At 43.9% G+C, this 22,530-nt stretch overlaps 1 protein-coding gene and 1 long non-coding RNA gene across 2 annotated transcripts in view; one reads left to right on the top strand and one right to left on the bottom strand.

Annotated features, from left to right (window-relative positions):
- Tet2 (tet methylcytosine dioxygenase 2) overlaps positions 1-9,744 on the bottom strand; it is an 85,797-nt gene extending 76,053 nt beyond the window's left edge. Inside the window, exon 1 of the mRNA XM_052730158.1 lies at positions 9,528-9,744. The gene's annotated coding sequence lies outside the window, so the exon portion shown is untranslated. The remainder of the gene's footprint in view (positions 1-9,527) is intronic.
- Positions 8,901-22,530, top strand: part of LOC128105196 (uncharacterized) — a 221,751-nt gene continuing 208,121 nt past the window's right edge. The window contains exon 1 of the long non-coding RNA XR_008216284.1: positions 8,901-9,226. This is a non-coding gene — a long non-coding RNA (uncharacterized LOC128105196). The remainder of the gene's footprint in view (positions 9,227-22,530) is intronic.

Genomic DNA, 22,530 nt, shown 5'->3' on the forward strand with positions numbered 1-22,530 from the left:
CAATCATCTGTAACTCAAGTTCTAGGGGATCTGACACCCTCTTTTGGCACCAGGCTTGCATATGATGCACATACATTCGTGTGGGCTAAACACTTAGAAAATAAAATAAATATAAATCTTAAATTTTAATTTTGGTTGTGAATCTAGCCTTTAATGGCTGGGCCATCTCTCCAGCCCAAATCTTAAATTTAAAAAATGATGTGTCCTGTATCTCAATACTAGAAATATATACACTCTGTAGAATGGCTTCAAATTGTATGTGGGGAAAAAAATTAATGCATATAAAATTTTTTACTTGAAAAAAATAATGTTTTAAAAAGAGAAAGAGATCACTTCAAGCTACAGAAAGTTTAGTTCCCAAAGGTAATGACTATTTTCAGTAGTAATCAAATCCCAACTATTGATTGATAAGGGGCATTACCAACCAAGCCACCGATAAGGGGAGCGAGCCTTACACAGAAATATTTACTAGCTTTTTTTTTCTGCCTGTGTTTCCCCATGAATTAGAAATTTCTAAATTAAAATAGTCTTGCTTGAATATCAACCTAAACCTAATGTAATATCACAGGTCAAAAACTAATCATTTAGGTGACATCTGAAATTTGTCAAGCAGAACTGGGAGTATCAATTTTAAAATATGTTCTTTCTTCCTAAGATACACCTGTCTAAGTTTTTACTAAAAGAAAAAATTATGTGTTAAGCACTTCTAAGTTGGGGGGTTTCTTCTTCCCTCATATCTGAAAGGTATTCATTTATTTATTTATTTATAGATTCTTGCCTGAAACTGACAGTTGATTGGCCACTTTATTTGCAGAAATGATTTCTCATTCCTTTCCCCCCCCCCCCCCCCCCCCAGAGCTGAGGACCAAACCCAGGGCCTTGCTCTTGCCTAGCACTCTACCACTGAGCTAAATCCCCAACCCCTTCTCATTCTAATGTATGCAATAAAGCAAACAAAAAGCTAACAACCTGACCTAATTACAGGTTGGGCAAAGAGAACCTTTTTTTTTTATTTATTATGTATACAGTGTTCTGTCTGCATGTATCCCTGCAGGTCAGAAGAGAGCACCAGATTTCATTACAGATGGTTGTGAGCCACCACGTGGTTGCTGGGAATTGAACTCAGGACCTTTGGAAGAGCAAGCAGTGCTCTTAACCTCTGAGCCATCTCTCCAACCCCCCAAAGAGAACCTTTTAATGCAAAAGTCTTGAAAGGCACAAAGAGCTGAGTTCATGCTACAGCCAATAGGAAGAGACTTCAGATCAGAGACTTTGTGCATCAGTGGGGACGGGCAGAAAGGACAGACAGACAAAAGCAAACGGGCAGGAGTGGGCCAGTGTGCAGAGGACAGAACCCAGCTGTGGCTGGACATCACTGTCTACCTTAAGTATTAAGGTCTTTTTCTAAGGGGTGACCTTCTAACTACGAACAGGGAAGAAAACGAGAAGAGTAACTCAGATATCATTTCACACCCCCTGGCTTCCATTATCATAATTTAACCTCCTGTTATTTTTTTTTTTAAGACAAAACACAAATTTCAGGAGAAAATACTGAAATAAAAAAACCCATTTGACAGTTATATGGCTAGTTTCCATTGATTGAAGTATAATATTCTGTGATGAAAGTGGGCGATTTGATACAGCACATTTTAGCCATGCCCATGAAGCCACGACAATGACAATTACTGCGGCTGAAGTGCCCACAGAACAAAGTATGGTACCTCAGAACAATCACAGCAGCCAAAACCCAGTGCACTGCAGGGGATACCTTAATGGCAGGCAGCCTCCACCTGTGCCTGCCCATAGGCGGTGCTCTCTGAAGAGAGTAGTACATCAGCAGAAATAATGACACATTGTTTTCTTTTCAACAGGTTTTATTTTTTTCACAGAAATGGCTGAAGAAATGGCTCATCAGTTCAGAACATTTGCTCCTCTTGGAGAGGACCTAGGTTCAGAACACAGCAACCACATGGTGGCTCACAAATGTTTGTTAATCTAGTTCCAGGAGAAGTGATGCCCTCTTCTGACCTCAGACATCAGACACACAGGGTCCTCAGACATCCATGCAGGTAATACAGTCATACACATAAAATTTATCTTTTTGAAAAATCAACAACAGATGCAGTCAATCTGACAGTCAGCAGGCTGAGGCAGGAGGATCAGGAGGAGTTCAAAGGCAAACAGGGCATCATGGTACGTGCTTGTAATCCTAGCACTTGGGGCCTGAGGTGGGACACTTGTTATTTCTATGGTAGCATAAGAAGACACTGCCTCAAGCCTCAAGCGGGGAGAAGAGAGAGGAATGCCAAGGCCATCTTGTGCTACATCGAGTTTTAGTCAGCCTGCGTTACTTAGTAAGACAAAAACAACCAATTAAAATATGCCAACTTTGCAAGGAAGAAAAATAAACTTTTGGAAGTTCGTAAAAGTGAAAATGGGGCCGGGTGGTGGTGGCACACTCCTTTAATCCCAGCACTCGGGAGGCAAAGCCAGGCGGATCTCTGTGAGTTCGAGGCCAGCCTGGGCTACCAAGTGAGTTCCAGGAAAGGCACAAAGCTACACAGAGAAACCCTGTCTTGAAGCAAAAAAAAAAGTAAAAACGGAATACTAAAAAGTAGTGAATAACTAAAAAGGACAATGATTGGACTATAAAAACCTACTGTCCCTGAAGTGATTCCCAAAGTACTAAGAGAAACCGGGGAGCTGGGTGCAGTGGGAATGCCTTGATTGTATCCCAGCACTTGAGAAGCAGAGGCAGGGGGATCTTCATGAGTCTGAGGCCAGCATGGTCTACATGGTGAGATCCTGTCTTGAAAAAAAAAATCAATCTTTAGAAACTGACTATGGTCTCTAATGCCCTTCTGTTTTCAGGTAAATAAGATACAAAAATTATCTAGTAATTTGTTACTAAAATATTCAATCTAGAAATTTCATTTCTAGATCTCACTATAAATTCAGCATCCATCCGTTTAAACAATGATAGCCATTTTTACAGATAGTCCTTTTACTATTTCTTTTTTTTTTTAAGATTTATTTATTTATTATGTATACAGAAGAGGGCGCCAGATCTCATTACAGATGATTATGAGCCACCATGTGGGTGCTGGGAATTGAACTCAGGACCTCTGGAAAAGCAGTCAGTGCTCTTAACTTCTCAGCCATCTGTCCATCCCCCCTTTTACTATTTCTTAGGTCCCCTCTCCTTAACTAACTGTAAAAGGCTATATATATAAAACTGGATATATTTTGCTAAAATATAATGGTACAACACATGCATGATGGAGCACCATGCCTAGCTTCTCTGGGCTCAAGATTATGTGATAAAGAACTAAGTATACACAGGAATGAATGAGGACAACCGAACTGGAGAAAGTCGAGTAAGACAGGCAGACAAGCAGACATGCTTTGCAGTGCACATCTGTAACCACACAGAAAGTCGAAGTAGAAGGAAGCCAAGTTCTAGACCACCCTGGACTACCCTGGCTCAAAAAAAAAAGAAAAGAAAAGAAAAAGAAAAAGACAGAATTGGATGCCTGCAATCACAGCACTACAGAGGCTAAGACAGGAGGATTGCCATGAGTTCTATGCCAGGTTGGGGTACAGAGCATGGCTCTATCTTGAAAACAACAACAAAGGTCAAACAAACAAACCACTATGTCTTAGTGGGAAAGTGATTGCTTAGCATGTTTGAGACCCCGAGTTTGACCCTCAACATACGCGCGTGCACACACACACACACACACACACACACACACACACACAACAAAGAACTGAATCAAGGCTGGCTTCCTGTACAAAAGTTGTGCAAATGTTACTCCTAGAGGAGACCAGATGGTGTACACAGGTTCTGTCTCCATTATTTCATATAACTGCATAGATTCTACAACTATTTGAATAAAAGCTTCAATTAAAAATATGTAATCCCAGCAGAAATGTAATAAAAGCCACTACCTGCCATGCTGAAGATGGGTGACTTTAGCAGAAGCCATTTCCATTTCCTGTAGAAATTACATACAGGAAAAATAGCATCACTCCCTACCACCACGCCATCACCAAGGCCTCTTACATTATTTTCCCATTATGCTTTGAGTACAGATGACACATGTTCTAGTAAAAAAAAAAAAAGGTTTTTACTAGATTCTGTAGTGAATAAAAACAGAGAAATCAGCAAGTTCTCAACAGACAGGAAGAAATCTAATTTAAAAGAAACATTTGCTGTATTTTTGGTACAACAGATCTATTTTATGCCCTAAATTATCTCTCAAAAATACTTCATCCCAGTTTATTCATCTGATTTTAATTCTCAGACTATTTAGAATATGATTTCACATCAGTTTTGAACAACAATCTTTCGTGAGCTTAAAGCACTGGGTTTTAGTTTCTTACAGAGGCACCATAAGGCATCGTGGGACCTCAGCAATCAGAAGACAGAGTCAAGAGGGCTTCAGCAAGTCTGGGGCCAGCATAGGAATGACCAGGCCATCCAGGGCTCCATAGCAAGACCTGTCTCAAACCAGAGCTGAAGAGAGGGCCCAGAAGTTAAGAGCATTGACTGCTCTTCCAGGACCTAGTATCAGTTCCCAGCATTCACTTGTTGGATTAAGGATCTTCTGTAACTCTCATTCCTAGGGATCTGATGATGCCCTCTTCTGGTCCCCTGTTGGCACTGCAGGAACATAGTGTAATATATACAGACAAATATACATAAAAAACAAAGGTGTGCACCACCATGTCCAACCTGAGATTTATTTATTTTTATTTGTGTGTGTTCAGGTGTCTGCAGAGGTTGAAGCAGGGTGTTGGAATACTTGGATCTATAAGTTAAAGGTGTTTGTAAGCCATCCAATGTAGGTGCTAGGATTCAAACTCCAGTCCTCAGGATGGGGCAAAGTGTTTTTAACTACTGAGCCATCTCTCTAACCCCTTAAATACCTTTTGCAACAAATGGAGAAAGTCAAAAGCGAGAAGTTGCTACACTGGAAATGGCAACTCAAAGTCAATTTTATTGAGAAAAATGATAGCTCTAGCTTAAGCTTGGAATTTGCTGCAATGTCCATTCTACAGTCAGAATACTGTTGGAAGTGAGCAAGTGTAAAGTGTACACATTTCTTCCTGCTTGTGCTCATTGTGACCCACATGCTCTGACTGCGCCTCCTCCCCTGCTAGAGCCCTACACACCAACAGATGCACTGTATAACCTCATTCAATAATGTCACAGTATTCACAAAGTTTTGGCAGTCAACTGTAATAGAAACCAGAGCACCAGACCCGTGTAAATACTGTGTGTTTGGCAACAATCACTGTGGTTGTGTTCTTTAGCACAGTTTCCAGGATAACCACCAGTCTGCTTGGCAACTGGACTCTCCCACAGCTAAGGCTCCAACTGTAAAGTTGGCTTAGGAGACACTTTCCTGCTGCTGATTTTGGTACTGTTGCTGCCCCCAGGAATTACTATTCAATGGTGGCATAATCCTTGAGAAAGTATGACTTTAATGAATCAATACTGTCCCATTCAAGACATAATTATAATGTGTCTTCTAGCAATAAGCTATGTAAGACTATGAAATTTGGGGATGGAGGGATGGCTCAGCAGTTAACAAGGTTCACTGCACTTGGCTTAGGATCTGGGTTCCAAACAGTATCCACATGGCAGTTCTCAACTACCTAACCCCAGATCCAGGGGATTCAATATCCTCTTCTGGCCTCCAAAGGCACCAAACATGTGCACAGTGTACATACAAATGTGAAAGCAAACACTCATACATAAAAAGCAACAATTGTTAAAAATAACAGATGAAAAGTTAGAAGCAATTATAGCATAAATATCAGATCTAATACAAATACCAGATATCCTAAAATACAGACATTTTATATCAAATATCATCTCCTTTTTTTTGTTTTTTGAGATGTCTCATTCATTAGCCTCAGCTGGTCCAAAGTTTTTAGCCATCTTCCTGCCTCAGCCTGCCAAGTGCTAAGATGACAGACCTGACACATCATACCCAGCTCAAACATTTTCTAAGACATTTTACCTGATGGTTGGTTCCTAAAAGTGGACTAATTTGCTTAGGTAATGATGGAAAAGAGACTTTCTTGTAGATGTGCCTGTGATTCATAAAAAGGGTTTCCAAATGAGGCTAGCAAACAAGGAAATAGTGGCACTTGGCTTACAAGAGGGTCTGGGTGGAGCTAAGAGCAATTGATAGGGAATTTCTAGCTTCAACAAGTGAAACCAGAATGAAACACATATACAGCAGCCAATAAGGACCGGGGAAGTCATCCTGGCGAGCCCAAAGCAGGTGTGCACACTTGCTCTGGAAGTGATGGCGATGCCAGTGTGCAGGGCCATATGTTGCCACATGGAACCCATACCACCCCCCAGGTTCCTGGCACAGACTGAAACAACAGTCATCTACTGAAAGCTTTAAAAATATTTGACCAATAAGTGAATTTAAACAAAGCAAAGTCTCATTCCAAGTTAAGTTTTCATTAGTTCAGTATGCAAATAGACAAAACAATGCATTTTTAAAAGCTACAATCTTGTTGTTGTTTAATTTTTTTTTGTTGTTTTGTTTTTGTTTTTCGAGACAGGGTTTCTCTGTGTAGCTTTTGCACCCTTCCTGGAACTCACTTGGTAGCCCAGGCTGGCCTTGAACTCACAGAAATTCACTTGGCTCTGCTTCCCGAGTGCTGGGATTAAAGGTGTGCGCCACCACCGCCCGGCAATATTTTTTTCTAAAGTAAAATCAACTAAGACAGCTACCTCTTAAGAACTTTTAGAATACCTAGGTGGTACCTGGACGCATACAGAAAATGAAAGGTAATTGTAGACATTTCACCCCATGTTTGCTTCAATAATTCTCTAAGAAATGAGAAAGTGTTATTTTTACTCAAAGTGTTTAGTAATATACAATTTTTCTCCAAAACTTTTTTTTTTTTTTGAGACAGGGTTTCTCTGTGTAGCTTTTGCACCTTTCCTGGAACTCTCTTTGTAGACCAGGCTGGCCTCGAACTCACAGAGATCCACCTGCCTCTGCCTCCCGAGTGCTGGGATTAAAGGCGTGCGCCACCACCGCCCAGCTCTCCAGAACTCTTAAAATAATAGTAATTAGCAGCTGTTTTCAGCATAAAACTAAGATGCGCAAAGTAACAAGATTCTAAATTTCATGACAGGAAAGAACAGGCCTCTATAATAACATAAAAAAAAAGACAATTTAGGTATTTTTATTGATTGGAATGGAAAACACTTTTGAGTAGTTTGAGAACATAAAAGATCACGAATCTGAAAACATGCCCTCAAAGATGTCACCACACACTAGACTAGGCTAGCCTTGAACTCACAGAGATCCCTACCTACCTCTGCCTCCTGAGTGTTGTGATTAATGGCGTGCATCACCACTGCCCAGCCAAATTACTCTTTTTACATTCTAGATTGCTGGCATAATTGACCATAGTTTTCTCAACCAACAACAAACATTTGTGGAGGAAAACCCCTCTGTTTTCTCTATTACTTGAGGGCAAATCAGAACCAATGAACTGTTTCTGTTCAGGGATGAGTAATGTTTCTTCCTTCTGGTCATGTGGAAGAGCCCCTAGGACCAAGCTTAAAGCAAGCTTAGCCATGTTTCCGAAAACCAAAGCAGGAAGACTTGTGAAGTGAACTAGGGAGGGTGAGCAGGTTTGGAGGTTTGGCTGGTACAGTGATGCGCCTTTCCCTCTACCTTGAAATCCGATCAGTCCCTCCTGAACTTAAGGTTAACCCCCAATCCTTCACAAACACTGTACTGCTAACAACATTTTTCAAAATTAATATTTGTGTTGTAATTTGTACTGTATTCAAAATGCATTACAAAACACACATGGAAACATGGAGAATTTAACTCCCCTTCAGTATGTCAACTTTCCATTAAAATGCAGATGTAATGATTTCATTAACCAGGCAACAATACCCACAGTCTTAAACCAAACCAATATATTTTCCCTGGGAATCCCAACTTCCTGGAACATGCAATCTTATTCTTATGAGTATTTCTGAGTATGAATTTTGTCACTATAATTCTTAATTAGAGCAAAAGTACTGTGTGTGACTTGTGATTTTTTTTTAAATCCACAGATGTATTCTGCTCCTCAGATAGGCAAACACCAAAACATTTCAAGAAATTATAAGCAAACAACTTGGGATAAACAAAACAAAACAAAACAACAACCTATTTCTATTCCAAATCATTAATAGAGAGAGAAAATTCACTCAAAGCGCTCAAAAGTGTATCATGAAGGCATTAGCCACCAAGTTACATGTCTTAAACTCGACCTTCCAAGGAGTCTGTCCAGGCCACACTTGGTTTGGCCATATGCAGAAAACTCTCCATAGAAACCCTATTAGCTTTCTAACAGTAAGTAAGCAGTTCTGGTGGAGAGAATCAGGATGTGAGTGAAGAGTATGGGGAGGAGAGGTGGTGAAAGACCCCCCAAAAGAGTGAATGCCAGAGTTAAGGAAATTTGGGATGGGACTGTTAGATCTTCTCCAGGATTGGGTTTCATTTCTTTGGGCGCCCCTGACCTTGCTGTCTCCAATTCGGAACGCTTCTCCCGCCCCCTCCCTCGGCCTGCGCCTGCCTTTGTGTGTGCCTGTCACTTACCGGGGAACAGAACGAAGCTGATTCGGGGGCAGCACAAAGCCAACACACAGATTTGCACAGATTCTCTACACACATTTCCTAAACTGGAAGGTACAGCCCACGCAGAGCTTGTGGGCCTTGAGAAAAGTGGGTTCTGGTCTTGTTTGGGGGAGCAGAGAAACTATTCTTTCCTCTCTCACTCAGCGCCACTAACAAAACGCGCGGACTCAAGAGAAAAAGAGAGAGAAAAAAAAAAAAAAACTCCACGTAGTGGATCCCGAATCCACTCACTGTGACATTTGTCTAGTGTAGTTGCCCACGGGGGAAGCGGGGAGACGTGCTGGAAGCCGGAGACACAAACCCAGAACAGGACCCAAACAAACACTACTGGAGATAAAAGAGTCAAAAACACCGGGTCAGTGTTCTTTCCGGGGTGTCTGAGGATAAACGAGGGACTCGAATGACTGACCCTAAGGACAGGGGGGAGGAGGATCAAAAAGAAAAGTGGTGATCCCCGAAGATGGGCTCTTTCAGAAAGGCAGCCCCAAGAAAATACTCACTTTCCTGACACTCAAAGGCCGGGAGAGCGGCTGGTGGGAGGTACAAAGGTAAGTTTTCTGGGTAAGGAGGGGCACACGCATTAGTAGGAAGAAGGGACCCCCAGAAGTGCAGGTTGCAGAAGTGGTGGGGGGGGGTGCTAAATTAAAACTATATTTGTCAGCCATGTTGAAGAAGCTCCAGTAATTTGTGAGGCTTCCCTCTTCCCTCTTGGTATTTGTGGGTGACATGACAGTCCCCGCCAGGCCGAGAGAAAGCGAGGGGGCTTGGAAAGGGACCGTTCGGCTGCCGAAAAGAGCGAGGGGAGAAAGGGAGAGAGAGAGAGACAGGCGCGGACAGCAGCGCTCTGACCTGGTTCTGGTCCCTTAGCCTCGCAGTCCGCCACCGTCGCAGCCGGGTCTCCTTTCTAACAAATCCTACAGGGCAGCCATCTTGCTTCCTTCTGTTCCTCTACGAAAGCAGCCTCGCCTCCGCATCAATATTCATAAGGCAGTTTGACGTCTGTTCTCCCGGCTCGCCGGGGCCGGCTCTCTCCCGCGGCCGCCGAGGGGGCGGACGTGACTGGCATGCGAGCGGCGCGGGCGCGGGCGGGCGCGGGCGGGCGCGGGCGGGCGGTGCGCTCGCGCGGGCGCGGGGGCGCGGCGGGGGCCCGGCTGTGCGCTCGCGCGTTCGCGGGGACGCGGGACCGGGGCTTCGGCGCTCGCTCGCTCCCTCCCCGGGGGGCTCGGGGCCTCCGCTTTTCCGCTCCGCCCCGGGGGCTCTTGGCAGCCGCACCCCCCGCCCCAGCCCGCCGGCCGCACCCCCGCGCGTGGGCCTCCGCGCCTCTGTCCCCGGCGGGGCCCGGGGCGCACTTGGAAACTCCGCTCCCTCCCGCGCGCTCCGTGGAGCCCCCCGGCCCCCCGCGCTCCCGCTCCCAGCACCGCACCAGACCGCTCCCCGCTCTCTCCCCACGCCCTGCCACCCTCCCTTCCCGGTCGGCCAGCCAAGCCGCTCCCCATTTCTCCAAGACCGTGCCCAAAAATGCTCGAGGGGCCTGTGCTTTCAAGACTCCACAGGGCTGCAAACCGGCGGCGCCGGGGTTCTCCCCGCCCAGGCCCACCTTCTGTTTACTTTGGCCACGTGGGCCGTGCAGGGGGGCAGTCTCGCCGAGCCAAGAGGAGTTGTGTCTCGGAGCCCCTACTTGTCACTCGAAAGAAATCAGTCTGCAGTTGCTAATGTTCAAGTCGCCCCCGTAAGTTCCTCTATTCGGCACAAATTTCCACTCATACGGTTAAGTAATGAAGAAACCGCCTGTGGGAAACTGAATTCCGACCAAGCCGAGCTTGTGCACACCGGCTCTTCTCTGGGCAGTTTTCTCTTCTCTTGCTGAGGAGTTTTACTTACATTTTTAAATACTCCTTTTGATAATCATTAACTTTTGAAGGTGAGCTCAAGACAAACTCATAGGAATCATGAGATAGTAGTTTAGAGAATGCGCGCACGCATACACCTTCCCATCTTTTAAGTTTTCAGGGCACTGAAATTTAAATTTTAAGTGGGTAATTTGGGAACCTCTTCTTTGAGAACAGTTGCGATCACAACAATCCAAAGTCAACTTTAAGTCAGCCTTAACATCATTATATTGCCCGTAAACCACGCGTGTGTGATTTCTTTAGAAAAGACCCCTAGGGGTAATCACAGCTATTCCTGAGGCCATGACAGTAGGATCATTTGAGTCAGGGAGTCCTGGGTCAGCCTTGGTGCACAGTCAGTCAAAAGAAAAAGGGAGAATAATGGGAACATATAGGGTAAAGACCTTGCCTTGCAAGCCTATAGAAGTTAGTTGATCCCCACAACCTGTGTAAAGGTAAAAGAAATTACACAAAAGTAGTCCTCTGACCCCACCTACACACATGTGCTGTGGCATGCGCCCATAAATACGCAACCCCCTTTCTAACGCGCACCCGCGCCCATGTTCACACACACACACACACACACACACACACACACACACACACACACACACTATACATAAATTTTGAAAAGAAAAAGATCAGACCTGTAATCAGAGCCCTTGGAAGTCTGAGGCAATAAGATGTCTGGAAGTTTGAACCCAGTTGGGCTGTGTAGTGATACTGTCTCAAAAAAATAAAGAAAAAGCTGTGACCCCTTCCCTTAATTTTATGAAATGGAAACACTTCCTCTTTGTAAAATGTTCTCATGTATGTGTACACACGCAGACAAAGCCGGGAACTCTATGTGTCACATTGTTACTGAGAAGAATGCTTAAAGTAAGTACTAAGGAAACAATGTTTTTTCCATTTAGAAACAATCACTAAGGCTTGATCTCACAAGTCAGCAATCAACATTTAACTGGGCTCCACCTTATTTCTAATTTTTTTTTTTTAAGGCTAGGCCTCACTGTGTAGTCCTAGCTTATGTAAACCAGGCTAGCTTAGAACTCATGGAGATCAGCTTGCCTCTGCCTCCCAAATGCTAGGATTAAAGATGTGTACCAGTCTTCCCCTCTCTCCCCCAGAGTTTCTCTGTGTAGCCCTAGCTGTCCTGGAACTCACTATGTAGACTAGGCTGGCCTTGAACTCAGAGATACGCCTACCTCTGCCTCCCAGGTGAGTTTTGTTTATTTATATGAGTGTTTTGCTGGAATTTATGTCTGTGCATCATGTGTGTGCCTGGTGCTCCAGTAAGTCAAGAAGAAGGGGTCGGATCCCAAGGAACTGGACTTACAGATGGTTGTGAGCTGCCATGTAGTTACTGGGAACTGAACCTAGGTTCTCTGCAAGAACAAATGCTCTTAAACGCTAAGCCATCTCTTCAGCCACCCCCCATCCCCCACCCCCCACCGCCTTGTTTATTTGTTTACCAGGCATCTCCAAGAGTTTGTTGAATTAATGTGGAAATCCAAAACTTCTTGCTAGTAAGCAAGACTAAAATAGCCAAGCTGTTCCCATTGAGACTCCCTCCAAACCAGAGTCATTCTCAGATCTAAGATCTGGCAGAGAAAGCCTCAGAAGCCTTGGCAGGTGTCTACAGTGCCCTTGGGAGCCAGCTTTGGTACCTGAGTAGTATCCAGGCAAACCTGCTGCTCTGTTGGGCCTTTACTGTGTTCTATCTTCCTTGCTCAGAGAAGCTCAAGCCTGGGCATGATGACATGCCTGTGATGTCAGCCTCCAGGAGTTGGGGACCGTAGGATGATCTGCCCAAAGTCATACTCACTTGGCTACACTGAATTCTAGGCCAATCTGGGATACATGAGACCCTGTCTCAAAACAAAACCCCCAGTTAGAAACCTGACATTCCCATTGTAGTTTAGAGGTCTTGCCCTGGTTATCCAGCATTTAATGTCTAATGCACTAACAGACAGTAAGAACACACTCAGTACTACCCCAGTAGTAGGAAGGAATAGCATTCCCTTTGGACCACAGTCTGGCCCACATACAATGGGCCATGGATACAATGACTTACATGTGCTGACCTTCACCTTGAATTATCTCAAGGCCAGGCTCTCTGGGAGTTTCTGGAATGCTGGCCAGGAGGTGTTAGAAATCATGGAAAGGTGTTTGCCACACAAGTTGTACAACCTGGGTTTGATTTCCAGAGCCCTCCTGGAGGTAGAAGGAGGGAACTGACTTACTAAGTTGTCATATGACCTCCTAATTGTGCTGTGATACACATATGTACACATGCACGCACACACACACACACACACACACACACACACACAAATCTTATTTTTAAAAATAATGTATGTGGGTGTCTGAGTGTTGAGTGCACACACACGTACCTACCAGCAAGCATGTGAAGAACACAGTACTTCCACACCCACACTTCATATTCATGATCTGTACCTCAGTTAATTCAGACATTAGCCCTTGGTGCTGGCAGTGGCCTCCAGTTAGTCTTAAAGGGCCCAGTAGCCCCCCATGCACCCCATTTCACAGTTATTTATTCCATTCCCCAGTGGGAACGTGGCTCCTAGTAGGGTTAGCAGGGCACTGGTGTTATGTCTTAAAGGGCAGGAATCTATGAATGGTGCCCATAATCATTATTTAATTTTAAACTGAAGAAAAGAAAGAAGGAAATAATCATATTTCTGACTTTGTATTGACCAAGCAAAATTGTTTGTCTTCCCCTAAGCATTTCATGTGGAGTTGAATTTCTGTCTTCTCTGCCTGTCTGTCCACAAATGTGTCATTGAGGTCTTCAATGAATTTTAAAACCCAGGAGGATTCCCTGTAATTTATTTTGTCTTAACTTCAATGTGAAGTTCTACATTGACCATGGCATACATGTATGTAGTGCATAGGATCACAGAGTTGCTGGAAGTGTGGGCTGAGGAGTTGGGCAGACTTGAAGAAAGTCTGTCTCAATCTCTTGTAGTATGAACCAGGACATGTTACATAACTCTCTGAATTCGTTTTTTTTTTTTTTTCAGCCCTTAAGCACTGTAAAACAGAGCACTGCTATAAGGATTAACTAAGACTCCAAGTATGTGTGTGGGTACTCATTACTGTTATCAGCAGTAAGCCATCGACTTCCAGGAGTGTTTCTTGACTAACTACAGGAATATATACATAATTATATGTCTTTCTATGCTTAATAATAGACGAGAAATCTAATGCTGGTATGTATTCTTTTATGTGTATGTGTGTGGGCCAGGGTGTATGTGTGTGCATCATGTACATGCAGGTACCTGCAAAGTCCAGAAGAGGCATCAGATCCCCTGAAACTGGAGTTCCAAGCTGTTGTGGGGTGGCCACTGTGGATTTTAGCTAGGAGAACTCAGGTCCTCTGCAAGAGTAGGAGCAGCAAGCATTCTTAACTCCCTGGCCATCTCTCCATCCCCCCAAATATTCAAATACCCCCCTTCATCATCATCCCCGCCCCCGCCCCCCAGGGAATCACCATATAACCTTGGCTAGGCTGGAACTCACCAGGTAGACCAGGCTGGCCTCAAATTCACAGATATTTGCTTGCTCTGCTTTCAGAGTGCTGGAATTAGAAGCATGGTATATATCTGATATGTCTGTAAGTTCCTTTATTTATATTAAACTTGGTAAAAACAACTTTAAGGCCATCTCCTTGGTTTGTCTTTTAAAACCTCTCTGTTACAGCAGGTGGTTCTTGTCTACTGGAAGTATGTTTGGGTTGCAGTTGCTTTTGCAAGAGGCTCTGAACATTTTCTTGCCAAGTTCTTTCTCTGCATCCTCACCCACCCTTAACCACCATGACATTTGTTAATTTAAAAGAAAATGTATTATTCCTGTTGGCTACTGTGACATTTCATCAGCAAAATGAAGTGAAACTATAAAAGTCTGTAGGTATGCATTTTTGTTTTTTCAGTTTTTGTTTTGTTGATTTAAAGAAAGCCTCCCTTTTTAGCTATTTCTGGGAAGGCTCTAGTGTGCATAATCACTTGTTTCCCGGCATTAGGGTCCATCTGTAGGAGTAATTCAGAGCCAGCTCTTATGAGTACTATGCATTCTTGAGATCCCCCGCCCCATAGGTGTGGCTAATCTGGTTTTTTAAAGATAATTTACTGTTTTACCAACAGCCAATTGTTATCAAATTCTTTGCTGTTTCTCAAAAACTAGAAATAAGAGTGCTTCTACCACACCACAAACTCCTTGCTTCCTGATGAAAGGGGGGAGCTGCTAATAGAACACACTCCTTGCCGTGCCATTCTGTGTCAAAGACTTGACTTGACTGGCCTGAGCATCTGCTGTCTCAGTCAGTTGTTCCATCTCCAAGCCTCATGGAGAGGAGGTCATGTCCTGTCTGCTGCGGTCCACCAGAGAGCCTCCTTACAGTGCAGAGGTTTCTGTATTGTGCTAATAACAATGCCAACACACCAACAAGAACTAGGTACACACTTGGTATTCGCCCTGCCTGCAGTGTAGGACATTGTTTTTTACAGATTTGATTTTTCTCTTTAAGAATTATGCTACCTACAGCTTTGAAAGGATTACAGAGATTTCACAGAAACATTAAATCTTCCCTGTCATTTCCTGACTCTGAAAACATTTTTCTGAAATATAACAGGGTAGAGGTTTTCTGCATTCTTAAAAGTCAATTGACCTTCAGAGGGCACAGCACTTTTGCTAGGAAGTAGCTTTGCTATCCTTCCTATCACAAGGAGGCACCTGTTTAAATCAACAAAGATAGAACGCTAATTAGAAGATACCACCAATAGATAAAACATTTACACATAGCTCCTTCGCATAGAGATATGAATTATCCATAATGATAAAACCATTGTTTTCCAAAGCCAGAGATCATCATGTTATCAGGGCCAAATAGTCTATTTTCTTACTGTAACCAGTACTTACTTTTTCCTGACCTTGTTTGATGTGGTTTATGTCTGCAGCAGTGAGCTATTACTCTACCCCAATTCTATTAAAATATCATCAGGGGTATTATGAAGAGACCATTAAGATCATTATTGGGACAAATATCATGGAAACTCTCCAGAAATACTGTAAATGTGTTGCTAATATCAATCTCTGAAAAATTTCAGAACTTAGAAAAAAAATTATTTCATATAGCCCATATGGCTTTGTAGCCCTGGCTGTCCTTGAACTTCTGAGCACCTTCCTTCTCCTCCCAAGTGCTGAGATTACAGGCATGTGTCTTTTTTTTTTTTTTTTTTTTTTTGAGACAGGGTTTCTCTATGTATCTCTGGCTGTTCTGGAACTCTCTATATAGACCAAGCTGGCCTTGAATTCCTCAAACTCACAGAGATCTAACTGCCTCTGCCTCCCAAGTGTTGGGATCAAGGGCATGCGCCACTACACCCAGCTGTGCTTTCTTTTGAGATAGGGTGCCACCATACAGCCTAAGTTGACTTTGAACTCACTAAGTAGACCAGGCTGGTCTTCAATTTGTGACTTTGTGGCTATTCTTGGGCCTCTGTTTCTTGAGTACTGAGGTAACAGCTATGCACCGCCACATCTAGAAACACAGGTAAAACCTATTACATTGGTAATAGTGAATTGCATCTTACCTCCCTTCATGTTAGCAATTTTTAATGCAAGGTTGTATGCAACCTTGATCTTCTTGATTGTTTCTTCTATGTATTTGTATTTCTTTTCCAGTCCCACTTGGCAAAATCTGGCTTTTTGTTCAAATATCTTCACAGAGTCTTTGTCTGTTTTCATCCTAGTGAAAAACACCTTGCAGGGAGGAATGCTCATGTGGACAATGAACCACCAACCTGATCCTGCAATTTCTGTGCAGTGTAAGCCTGGACCACATCCCTAGCTTGCTGCTCTTCATAGCCCCCACGCACTGCACACACCATAAGCCTCTGCATCCTTTCTTTTGCTTTATCTCGTCTTTTCTCTGCTTTGTTTTGCTGAGTTTGAGGGAGGTCTTAGATAGGAGTTCCCTAAGGTACCCAAGCTGCTCTTGAACTTGTGATCATTTTGTTTCAGCCTGCCACATGCTAGGGTAACTGACACATGCCATCATGTCTGTCTTCTCACCTCTTCTCATGAGCATAGACCACAGATCATAGGGTGCTGTACTTTGGTGTTGGTTCTTTGGGGAGAGGGGAAGACAATCATCTTGCATAACTGGGAAGGTGCTTGGAATGCCTTTTGTGGGGCAGAGAGGTGACTCAGGGGTTTAGAGGCTTCCTGACTCTCCTGAGTTATCCAAAAGCCATTCCGTCAAGCAGCGAAGTTGGAAGGTGGAAAGAGCGCCCTCTGCTGAACTTGTTAGCTCAGCATGGGTCCTTGGAGATACTGTCTTCAGAATGGTGTCAATTGGAAAAACAATGAGAACCACCTTGGGAGCATTGGGAAGAAATAACGTGTGACTGGGTTCCACTCCTCCAGTTCTGGAGGTCCCGAGGAGAAGCTTATGGATTGGCTCTGGGGTAAAGACTGCTGTAACCAGACCTTTCAACAGATTAGCAGGAGTCAGATATATAATCACTTAACCACTGGGATCGCTCATCTGGGAAACTGTAATAAATAAATAAAGGCATTTAAAAGCCAGTAGAGATGGCTTCCCTCTCTAGTCTCAGAATTTGGGAGGCTGAAGTAAGAGGATTTTTGAATTTGAGGCCAGGTCAATCTGGACTATATCAGTGAGGCCCAGTCTCTAAAAGGAAACCAAATAAGAACTAAACAAGACCAATTTCAGGCCCCTCCTAGTTAAATTATTTCCTTTACTACAGATACTCTGAATAGAAGAAAAATGAAAATCAAAAGGCAGGATATTATTATTTGATGTCCAATTTTCTTCATATTTTCTGCACTGTTTTTGTGTTTTCTAGACAAGTGTGTAGAAAAGCTAATGAGACCTGATTCACTTTCAGCTCAGAGCCCATGGGTGTTTGAGTTTCCTTCAAGACCATGCACTACCAGTCTCCACTAAATTTGTTTCCTTGTTTTATATCTTTTTTGTTTGTTTGTTTGGTTGGTTGGTTTTGAGACAGGGCCTTCAAGCAATGATGGTACATGCCTTTAATCTCAGCACTCAGGAAACAGCAGCAGGTGGAACACTTCAAGTTTGAGGCCAGCTAGATCTACAGAGCAAGACAAGGCCTCCCTATGTATCCTTGGCTGGCCTGGAACTCAGAGATCTGTCTGCCTCTGCCTCCTAAATGCTGAGACTAAAGGTGTGTGCCACCACCACACCCGGCCTCTCATTTTATATCTTAGATCATAACATTATTACTATTCTGCAGGAACCACTTTGATCTATCAGTAAGTAGGCATGCCTCTACATTGATCATGATGGGTAGCCCATGGTCTTGCTTTTCATAACAGCTTGTATCACCCAAAGAATGAATTAATATTCAAGCACTGATCACAAACCAGAGGCCCCTAACAGAAAGATTGTGGAAGGTGAAAAGAAACACATTCATCTGTTAAAGTAGGATGTCACGAGTCATACTGAGAGTGTTCCGTGTCCCTAAGTTTCACTTCTCCTGAAGGTTTCAGGTTGGTGGTCTGACGTAGACTGGGCAGGGTGATGGAAGGAAGGAACTGATGCAGACGGCTGTTTGCATGGGTTGATGTCATTCAGGTACACACTGATTGCTTTGCTTGAGTCGATATACTTCTGTGGTGCTGAGAACCCAAAGCAGGGCCTCACGCATGGGAGGCCAGTGCTACAACCCCAGCCAGTACACATACACATTTTAGAAACTTTCATTGCCCTTATTCTTGTCTGTGTGTAGTAGCTATATGCAGACAGGTGAATGTGTTTGCCAACATGTGTGTGGAGGTCAGAGGGCAACTTTTGGAGTCAGTTTTTTTCACTCTGCACTCTGGGGATCAAACTCAGGTAATGAGGTTTGCTTGGCAGGAGCTTCACCAGCTGAGCCATCCTGCCTGCCCCAAATGGTGTACTTTAACAGACAGTAGACTTTGATGAAGGAAATGTTCCTGAAACACTTACATCAGAGAATACCTGAAGCCAGTCTTCTAGAAAGCAAGAACTATGGGCTGGAGAGATGGCTCAGAGGTTAAGAGCACTGGCTGCTCCTCCAGAGGTCCTGAGTTCAATTCCCAGCAACCACATGGTGGCTCACAACCATCAGTAATGAGATCTGGTGCCCTCTTCTGGCCTGCAAGCATGCATGTAGGCAGAACACTGTGTACATAATAAATAAATAAATAAATAAATAAATAAATAAATAAATAAATATTAAAAAAAAAAGAAAGAAAGCAAGAACTAGAAGTGTCTATCTAGACTGAATGTCTGGGAAAATGTGAAGTTAAACATTCTGGGGGGCAGGTAAGGTTGACTACTAAAGGCACAGGCAACACTCTCAGTATGACTCGTGACATCCTACTTTAACAGATGAATGTGTTTCTTTTCACCTTCCACAATCTTTCTGTTAGGGGCCTCTGGTTTGTGATCAGTGCTTGAATATTAATTCATTCTTTGGGTGATACAAGCTGTTATGAAAAGCAAGACCATGGGCTCCCCATCATGATCAATGTAGAGGCATGCCTACTTACTGATAGATCAAAGTAGATATTTAAGAGCCACATGAAATAGTACATACCTGTAGTGCCAGAATTTGGGAGGTTAAGCTGGAGCATTCAGAGTTTAAGCCTGGCTTGAGCTGCATAGTGAGTTCCAGGCCAGCCTGAGCTGTGATACCCTGCTTAAAAAAAAAAAAAAAATTCAGAAAGTGGTATTGCACACCTGCAATCCCAGCACGTAGGAAACTGAGCAAGGAGAATTGCTGCAAGTTTGAGGCTAACCTGAACAAGACATAATGTTTGAGGACAACCTGCCCTACAGAGTGAGACCCTGTCACTAAAACCAGCAGGGCAAGCAAGATGGCGCTGGATAAAGATGCTTGTCTGTTGTCAGATTGACAACTTGCATTCAAACCCTAGAACCATATGGTAGAAGGAAGGAGCCGACTCCCATACGTTGTCCTGACCCCACTCACACACCATAGCATGTATACCACTCCCCACCACCAAGTAAATAAAGTGTAGTAAGTAATGAAACCCAACAACAGCAGTGTTTTCTTTGACCACACATTTACTAACATTAGAAGATTGCAGAGATGGTGGTTTATGTGCCAAGATTAAACTCAAACTTCTAAAGCATTCTATGTTTTATTAAAATACTGTGTGTGCATGTGACATGAATATGACCATGTGCGTGCAGGGGTCAGAGGACAACTTTGTGGAGTTGGTCCTCTCCTTCCACCTTTATGCGGGACCCAGCGATACAACTCAGATCCAGCAGGCTTGGATGGGAAGCACCTTTGCCTGCTCAGCCATCTTGTTGACCTGCATTTTATTTTATTTTTAAAAGATACTGAAAAAATTTGGGAAGAGAAAGTGAGGGCTGGTGAGGTGGTTCTGTGGGCAAAAGTGCCTGCTGCCAAGTCTGAGGACAGGAGTTGGATCCTTGCCACCCAAATACTAGAAAGAAGAGAATCAACTCCCACAAATTGTCCTTGGACCTCCACAAGTATGCCGTGGAATGCCCTAGGGTGCACACACACATACACACACACACACACACACACACACACACACACACACACACACTCACACACATTTAGAAACGTAACTATTTTTAAAGAGAGAGAACGGATAAAAGTACACTCATTTGAAGAGTCAAGTTCAGTCTGCTGCAGAACAGTGACAAAATTCAGGACTGTAGTCTGGACTCTGCTCCTGACAAAGTACCAGAAAGACTTTGCTTAGCCTTTCCTTTCTTCAGTGTGCTGGGCAAGTGCTCTACTACTGAGCTATGCTCCTTACCTCTGCAGTAGTCTTTAAAGTAAGACTGCGTTGATCCCTGTCTTACTGAATTTTGTTCTTTAGCATGAGGAGACACGTGTTTAATGCAAGCAGGGATATGTCAGAAAGATTAAGTAGCTTGTGTCGGGTTAAACAGCAGGCGATACAATGTTCAGATTCGGTCTTCAGTATTCTTTCATGCACTGATTCCCTCATTCAGGTATATGATGGTGAGGAAGCTGTGTTCCTTTGCCTGAAGAGATTTTATGCAGGAGTGGGCAAACAGGCATGCAGAGGGGTTAATACGAAGCAGTGTAAGCTGTGTGAGAAAAGATGTGCTGGTGTGCCACTGCTCAGATGCCTCAGAGAAAACTCCCCCTGGCACTGATGTTTACATAGATCTCAGAAACAAGGAAAGAGCGACTGAGGTCACATGTGACATGAGAGGAGAGCACTTCCTGAAGAGGAAGACTAGGGGCAACTTGCTCAAAGAGAGCAGGATGTACTTGAAGAAATTAATTCCAAAGGACTTCCAGAGAAAGTCAAGACAAGTGTGGGGGTGGGGGTGCGGGGGCTGAGGCTGGTCTGGACTACATAACGAGTTCAAGGCTAGCCTATGATACATACAAAACCCTGTGTGAAAAACAAAAACAAAACAGGCCCAGCATGGTGGTGCACACCTTTAATCCTGGCAATAGGAGGCAGAGGCAGGCGGATCTCTGAGTTTCAGGCCAGTCTGGTCTACATAATGAGTTCTAGGCCATCCTGTGCCTTGTCCGTCCTCTTCAATCTGAACATGAAAGAAGCAGAGGCACGTGGTTCTCTATGAGTTCAAGGTTAGCCTAGTCTATACAATGAATTTTGGACTAGCCAGGGCTACACAGTGAAACCTTAAGGGAAAAAAAAAGTTTTGGCAAAGGTTGAGGAGAGGGTTCAGTGATTAAAACAATTGCCTGCCATGTAAGCAAGAAGACCAGAGTTCAGAGTCCCTAGACCCCACATATCCCAGGTAAGCATAGCAGCTCAACTGTAGTTCCAGCCTCACAAGGAGGAGACAAGCTACCCCCACAGCAAGCTGGCTAGCCATGGAGGTGAGCTCTTGGTTCGATTAAATACCCTGTCTCAACAAAGATTAAGGTAGAAGAGTGATTGGCCTCCCCGTGCATGCTCATTTGCATATGCATGTGTGCCCCCATACACAGAAACATATATACACATAGGAAAATAAAAGCGGTGGGGGGGGGAGAGAAAACAATAAGAACAAGACGGATTTTAGAGAAGAAGCAAATGATCAGAGTGGCAGATTTGGAACATGGAAGTCCCTCTGCAGCCCCAGTGAGATGGTGTGGGGAATGCATTGAGAAGACAAAAGAGCAGGAAGAAGATCCAGTGGGAAGGAGTGCTAGTTGCACATGCCCGACCACCTAAGTTCCTGTGTGACTATGTAGTGGCACCCATCTGTAATTCTAGGAGTCCTTGGAGACAGGAGAATTGCCTGGAAGTTCTTGGCCCGTTAGCCTGGAGTAACAGGTGCTACAGTGGAAACAGGAAAGACACTGTTTCAACATGGTGGAAAGTGGACATCCTTGAGACACTTCATGTCGATCCTCAACTGGATAGGACCTCAAATCATCCAGGAGGCCAGAGTTTCTAAATTGGGTTAACTGGGGTGGGAAGATTCATTCCAAACATGGCCAGTCACATCCCCTGTGTAAGGGTCCTGGATAAACAGGAGGATGAGAGTTGAACACCAGCATTCATCTCTCTCGTCTTCCTGATTTCCAATGCAATGTGAACCAGCTCCCTCGGTTTCTGGCTGCCATGCCCTCCTCACCATGCTGGGTGGAACCCTTGGGCTATGAGACAGAAACCAGAAATGGTTCCTGCTTCCTTCCTTCCTTTTCTTTCTTTTTTTAAATATATTTTTCTTTTGTTTTATTTAAGAAATTTTTTTATTCAGTTTACATATCAACCACAGATCCTCGTCTCATCCCTCTTCTTTCTCTTGCCCTCCCCCAGGCTTCCTCCCCCTATCCCCTCCTCCAAAAGGGCAAGGGCTCCCATGGGGAGTCAGCAAAGCCTGGTACATTCAGTTGAGGCAGGACGAAGCCCGCCCCCCTACCTTG

This window comes from Peromyscus californicus, unplaced genomic scaffold (genome assembly GCF_007827085.1).
Source record: "Peromyscus californicus insignis strain IS unplaced genomic scaffold, ASM782708v3 Scaffold_9__1_contigs__length_137607984, whole genome shotgun sequence".
Lineage (NCBI taxonomy): Eukaryota > Metazoa > Chordata > Mammalia > Rodentia > Cricetidae > Peromyscus > Peromyscus californicus.